Below are 7485 nucleotides of genomic sequence, written 5' to 3'. Positions count from 1 at the left end.
GAACTTAGAAGCCCCCTACTTTATAAATCAAGCCCTTGATCTTGAGGCTTGCTCTTGGAAACTTATTGTTGTAAAGGGGAGGCTAAGCTCACTTGTAATTATGCCTAGGAGTCACCTCCAGAGAATTTTTGTTGCTCAAACATGGACTTTCTCTAAGCCCAACTCTGCAAATAAATTCATCACCCTCCCCCCAATATGGGACAGGACCCCCCAGGTGAGTGAGTCTCCCTGGCAACATGGGACACGGATTCTGGAGATGAGCCTGACCCTGGCATCGAGGGGTTGAGAATGCCTTTTTGACCAAAAGAGGATAAGAAAGGCAACAAAATAAAGTTTCGGTGGCTAAGAGATTTCAAATAGAGTCAAGAGGCTGTCCTGGAGGTTACTCATATGTAAGCTTCAACTGGAGATCCCCAAAGCCCACAGTATGACAAACCCAAGTCAACAGTGGTCCCCAAAACCCTAAAGAATACCTGGGCCCCTATCTGAGACTCTAAAAAAGTTTCACTCACTGAGTTTATTCTTCAGAAACTTAAATCCTCCAGACAGCGCCTATGTCAGCTAAGTCCCCAAACCCAGAGGCAACAGCCTCTTCAAGAACATCAACCATATGTGTCCCCTTTTCCCATAATGTCAACACCCCTTTCCAACATGAACAAGTTAGGGTGGTCACTGCCTGGACATCCCTGAAGATTGGGAAGGTGATTAATTTAGAGGAAGGGGTAGCAACAGACAAGATGGAATTTAACAAAGGATTATGAATACTCAATCTCTATATAATTTTCTTTTTCTTAGTCGCTAGGGCATTAGAATAGCTAGAAGGAAAGAACTGACATGGTGGAACTGTAACCCATATCATACTTTGAAATTTGCTCTATAGTTACTTGTTAATTTGTAATTTGAAAGTTATCACATTTTGTATATATATTTCACAATAAGGAAATAACTGAAACTATGGTACTGTAACCCATAACATTCTTGGAAATTCGCTATCTACTTGTTAAATTGCACCTGGAAAGTTATCACTTCTATGTAAATATGTTATATTCCACAATTTAAAAAAATATAAATAAGGCTTACTAATTCTGACAAAAAAATTAAAAGGGATTTTCTAGCCTCCTGTTAGTTGGATTTGTATGGATAAAATTTTATTTATATATATTCCAAAAATTATGTGAAATTTCTAGAGATTTGTCAGTGTACTCACTGTTCTTGTACTGAGGTGTCTTAGTGCTTATCTGCTTGATATTATAAAACAGTGTAATGTTGTATCAGTCAGAATTTCAGCTATTCTTAAAAATGTGTTACATGCCATGGAAACAAACAAATTTCTTTCTCAGTTATATTATTGTAATGAATTCTTATTGGATCTTTCACTTTTATAAAACATGGCCATTCTTTGTCTTTTGTTTCTTAAGTCTTTTTGATCCATGGTTTTTATTCTGATGCTCCTCTGGAAACTCTTGCCATCAGCTTCAGGCCAGAGGCCGTCACACACGCTCACGGAAAGGACTGGGCCAGGTGCTCCGGGGCCGGCTCCTCCTGGCATTGCTGAGGGAACCGAGACCTACCCCAGGCTGAGCCAGGGTTTCCAGAAACCGAAAGGGAAGCTGACGGGGTCACAAGCTCACTGGCACAAGGCCGAGTGGTGCAAGCATTTATTACCTAGGATTGAAAGGACTGATGAAGAGTGACTACGGATTTTCTTTGGCATATTACTGATGTTTTAATATCTTATTTTCTAAGTACAAGGAACCCCTTTGGCTTTTCCCCAAGTTATCTATAACTCTATATAGCTATCTGTAACTCAGAAAACGTTTATATTTTCCTCCCTGCCTAATCTCCCAGACTCAGAAACTCTTATTGATTATTCTTATATTCATGGAAATGCAATATTTGCCTAAGAATCTGTTCTTGCTAATAGGACAAAATTGGAGACACTGGTTATATAACCATGGGTTTGATTGGAACATCATAATTGAAAATTATGCTCGTTTAATCAGTTGTGACCAGATAAATAACCAAAATATCTTAAAGGTCCACATCAAAGTGTTTCATGATATTTGTCTGTCTCAATTTCCACGGACAGACCTATTTCCTGACCCAGGTTCTTGGTTTAATGGAAAATGGGGACAAGTAGTATGCTTGGATTTATGCTTTTAATTCTAAGTATTAGTCTTTTTTTTAAAAATTTCTTGTTGTACAAATATTTCAAGATTCTGTTCAAATTTCTTGTCACCCCTAAGACAGATGTTTCTCTTAAGCTAGCTAATCAGAAAGAAAATGGGACGGAAATGGGACCGTCTCTAGTCGAAGGACAATAAAAACAGCATAATAGATACCTGGACTCAGAGAGAAGGCTGTCACCGTAGCCCCCTCCCCTGAGTGGGTGAGCCCCCCAAGGGTCTGCAGAAGGGAGGGACAAAACCCCTGGGGGAGCCTCTTGGGACCACCCAACAAGAGAGGACGTCAGCGGAGGTGACCCAGAGCGGTCGGTCAAGTTTCTGATACGAGGTCTTTGGAAAATGGATGACAGTGGGGCCTGTTAAATAAAATAAAATGCCCCTGCCCTGGGCGTGGCCGGGGACAAAGCTGTCTGAGAAAGGGACAGGGACTTCCCAAAGGGCGAGACCTCGCGAGGCCGAGAGGAGGGCGGCCTGAGGACCTTAGCCCTGAGCCGGCGGGGTCCGCCTGCCAGAGACCGAGGGGCCCCCTGTTGACTGAGAAGTGGGACCCCCGCTGACCCAAAGGAGGAGCTCCGCCCCCACCCTCTGGCCAAGGAGGGGGAGCACCCCCCACGCTGTCCGAGAAGGGGGAGCCCCCTACTGATGCAGGAGGGGGAGCCCCCACTGGCCGAGATGCCCCTGCCTCCCGGGGCGCGGGGCCCTTCTGTGAGGAGGGACCTAACCGTCCAGTCGTGTGGCTTCCTCGGGGGCGCAGACCCTCACCCCGACCCGGGGAGCTGCCCTGCCCGAGGCTCCCAGAAGCCCTGGCCCCAGGGTGGCGCCAGGTGGAGACGCCCCGCGCCCCAGTTCTTTGGGGGTCCTCGGGGAGGGGTCCCGGGAGAGGAGGCCCTGGGAGCTTGGGAAGACCCGGGGGAAGGTGGGGGGCCCGGCCATCGTCAGAGGAGCGAGGGGAGGCGCGGGCTGGTCCTGGGCGGCTGTTGACCTTGGCTGTGTCCTTGGCGGGCGGCACCATCGGGCACGGAAGGGCGGTCCCTGCGGGCACCTGGCGCGGCAGAGCTTGTGCTCTCCGGGGCTGTCGGAGCGGAAACGCGCGTTGCCGGCGCTTTGCTGACTCCAGTTTATTTCCAGACAGATTTGCAGTGCACTGAGTATAAAACGCACATCCTTTTGTCGATAATCTCGGCCTTCCTTTCCCTCGTTCTCAAGGAGAATTTGTTTCTCTGTTGTAGGAACCTAGAAATGAAGGTTTTGTGAGCTGCACCGCCAGCTTCCCACCGAGGGAGGCACAGGCGGGGGCCGTGAGCTTTGGAAATGCATAAGTCGTGTGGTCTCTGGGCTCAAAGAAGCCCACGGCTGGAAAAAAGTAGTTGCCTCTAGTTTGCTCTGAAATCAAGGTGCAGGGATAATTGCTGGGACTTTGAATGACCAGAAAGTTACAGTGTAATAAGGAGTTGTTATAATAGCACAGCATGGAGAATGAATACTGTATTTAATGTGCAGCCTTTTTCTTTCCTTTTCCCTGTTAATTGCAGGGCATCCAGGATATTTATAATTAGATTTCGGGGATGTGCTCAGCTGCTCTGATGCCCTCAGATAGACCGTCCTACAAGGAGCGGTGGTTCTCAGCCTCGGGGAGGCCTGGCGGCTGCACCCCAGGGCTGCAGTTCCTGAGTCGGTGAGCCCCGCTGAGGCTGCGTGGACGGCTGGCCTCAGCCTCTCCTGGCCTCGTCCCCTCACCCCACTCTCGCCCATGGCTGTGGGGTCCTCAGCGCTCAGGAAGGAGCCGTCTAAGAAGGAAGAACACACATGCCGAGTTCCTCCAGGAGACTAAGGGCCAGAGATCTCACTCTCAGGACGGAGAACAACCTGGGGCACTTGTTAAACGTGGTCTGAATTTGTCCAAGGAGAGGCCGACTGCTCTGTGCACGTCGGGATCATCTAAGACAAGTCACCCGAGAGACCAGCTTCCGAGGCTCCCCTCCCACAGCTGCTGGACGCGCTGACGTCCTCTAAGCCTCGATTTCCCTGAAACCAGGGCTTCTGTTAGGAGGAAATAAGTTTTGTTAGTGTTCCATCCCCTTATAACCTGCTTTTCTTATGTATTTTTGGCTTAACCAATCACGTTTTCCCTTGTACTCACTATATAAGCTGCCTCTGGGGAGAAAGTGGAGTGTTTTCATCCCGCATAGGGCGATACCCAGTTGGCAGATGCCTCCTTTTGATAAATAAACAGGCACACTTTTCTAAATTCTTAAAATTTGTCTTTAAATTGATAATGCTTCTGAATTCCACTTCTTCCCTACAGCTTCCAGGGCAGATGCTGGTGCACAGGTGGGGGTGACACTGCAGCGGAGCAGCCATATGGTGTGCATGGAAGCCCCTCGCTGCGGCCCGGCCGAGGGTCCAAGCAGGGGAGCTGGCTGTCCACGGGGCGCTCCGTGGGCCGTGCCCTAGTGGCTCCATGAGGCGGATGTGCTGGTCTCGTCCGCAGGGGCCGGTTCCCGCCCGGGCACCTCGTCTGCCCTGGCTGTGGGCGCTCGGCACGTCCGTGTCCCCCAGCAGGCCAGGGCCCCACCGCCCCGGGCCGCGTGGATGATAGGCTGCCAGGGAAGGGGCAGTGCCTGGGGCGGCAGGACACTGAGCCACCTCCTGGTGGCCAAGTGACCCAAGGGAGTCCTGAATCTCCCTGGAAAAGGCCTCGGCTCCCCCAGGGAGGAGCTGGGCCAGGCAAGCTTCCGGGTCCTTCCAGAAGAGCTTGGCTTCTGTGTACCTGTTAAATGTTGTCTGTATCTCTGCGTAGGACTGTAGTCTTTTTTCTTTATTTTCTTCTGTTTTTTTTGGATAGTATGCAGTGAGCATTTATCTCTAATTAAAATTACTTAATAAAAAAATTGTACTAGTTTGCTTCCATGTTCCTAGTTAAAGAATTAATGAATTGCCAAATTGTTGCCTTTATAAATTGAAGGATTTTTGCTGACGTAACTCTGGTTTCTGTACATTATTTTAAAAACGTAGAGGAAGAGTGATCCCCAACCTCAATCCTTAGCAACACTGCTAACCTGTGCTCCAGAACCGAGAGGAGAACATATTCTCTGATGATATATTTTGGGCTAATACAGTGAAGATTCACTTTGGGGGCTCACATTCCTTGTTGGTTGTTTCTCTGAGTCCTGTTAGTGCTCCCTGTAAAGTTTGCCAAATGTGTAAACGATGGTCAAATGCCTGGCACGTGGGACTGCTGTGTAAGGGGCAGGTTTTTATTAGCATTTTCTAAATTAATTGCTCTAATGGGAGGAAAGTCTTCCTTTTGATATTTTTTCTCTGACTAAAAATACTTTAACTGTTTTCCATATTAAAGTGTCTGACTATTGATCACCAAACATAGGCTATTATTTTAGTTGTAATAATTTTTTAGTCATCTTAAACACAAATCTCTATAATAATATGTGTTTGTAGTGTTTTGGTTCTTTAGAATAGGATATTCTTGTTAGAATAATCACACTTTAGAAAGGATGAGAATGGAAACAATTAAAGAATGAAGAACAAATAAAGTAGTCATTACTTGGTTAATTCTTACCCATTTATAATATGTCCTTGAATCACTTCTTTTAAGTAGCATTTCATTCAGTAGTGGACAACTACAGAAAAAAAGTAAAATTATGGAAAACTTTGAAGAATTATCAGAAGTTAAACCTTCCAGGAAATGTCTGAAAATCATGTGCAATTTAATAGGCTATTTTTAAAAAATCCACACTTTAATAAATATCAAGTACATAAACAATTAAGTTGGTTTATCAAGAAGCTGATCTGGATACAAAAATTAGGAGGTACAAATGAAAAACTGAATTCTTTCATTTATACAGAATATTTTACTAAAATTGCTTAAATATGGTTTCTCCTTTGTCACTTTGAAGAATTCTGCTGTAAAAACAATAATCCATTTGCCTCTGTTCTGGAACAGGTGACTTCTCAGCTGTGATACGTTGTGTCGTTATTGAACACACTCGTGTCCTCATGAAACCGTTCCTGGTAGCTGAGCAGCCTCTGGGGCACGCTGGGCCCTGCCGAGTCTGCTCCCCCTGCTTGTGGGGTGCTGTGAGGGAGGTGAGAAGTCGGCGCTCCCTGACCACAGAGCTTCCCGCCTGTTACTCAGAGCCATCTTTTCCGCCAGGGGATTCTACTTGATTTGGGGGCAAGGTTGCTACTCCTCCAGCTCCTGACTCTGCAAAGATTGCAGCTTGTTTCCCCGGAATGTCTGCAGATCTTAGATGGAAGCCTAAGCCATTTATTACTTCCCCTTGCTCACAAATTAGTTTCCTGGGATGTGTGGGGAGGCTCATCCCACCCTTTTCTCTGGCACTCCTGGAAAACTGTTGGTGTATGTGTTCATTCCATCTCTCCGGATCATTCTGAGGTGTGTATTTTATGCCCCAGAGATTCCAGTCACTGGCTCAGCACCTCTGGCTGCCTGCGCCCCTCGGTATGGGTTTCCCCTCCACAATCTGTGCTCCTTGTGCTTCCCAGCTCATGTCCTTGCCCAAGGTCTTCTTCTGTGGAAACCTAAACTAAGACCCTGTAATTGCTCGTACTTCATTTCTTTCCTTTCCAGGCTGGCAGCAGGGACCCCGCTGGGGAAGGGGGACTGGAGGCAATTGTTTCTGTGTTGTACCCCAGCTTTCTGGATCCACGCATGACTGGGCTTTAGAAGTGTCCAGGGAAACCCTCCAGCCCCACCCTGGTTTATGTCTCTCTTCATCAGTCAGGCCTGGTCCACCATCTAGGCTGTAGTGTCGCGTCTGCACGGCTCACCCCGGGCAGCCACAGGCCCTGCACAGTTGTCCGTGTCAGGCTCACCACCCAAGGCCCTGTGCCGCCCCAGGCCCTCTTCACGCCATGTTTCAGCGGTTGAATGAGGCCCCTGCCATGGTGGGCTCTCCGGGCTACCCCGTGGCTCCACTGGGTGCTGGCTGTGCTCACTCAGGGGCTGCATCCTGCTGGGGCTCTGCTGGGGCCGGACATCCAAGATGGTAGCCAGCCGGGCCGCTGCCTCTTTGGGCAGGCTGGGCCCCTTTCCCCCCGGGCTGCTCACCGCAGCGGGGTCTGGTCTCAGCTGCTTCACCTGGTGGGCGGCGCCCAAGAGGGTGGAGGGGAGCAACGAGGCCTCTGAGGTCTTGGCTCAGGAGTCCCCGGGATGTCCCATCCTTCTGTCACTTTCTCCTGGCTGCCAGGCCAGCCCCGACTGGGGGGTAGGAGGAGAGGGAACACACCCCACCTCCTGGCGTGGGGAGGCTGCAGGCGG

This window comes from Choloepus didactylus, chromosome 5 (genome assembly GCF_015220235.1).
Source record: "Choloepus didactylus isolate mChoDid1 chromosome 5, mChoDid1.pri, whole genome shotgun sequence".
In the NCBI taxonomy this organism is placed as follows: Eukaryota; Metazoa; Chordata; class Mammalia; order Pilosa; family Megalonychidae; genus Choloepus; species Choloepus didactylus.
Note: the sequence above shows the minus strand (reverse complement) of the source record.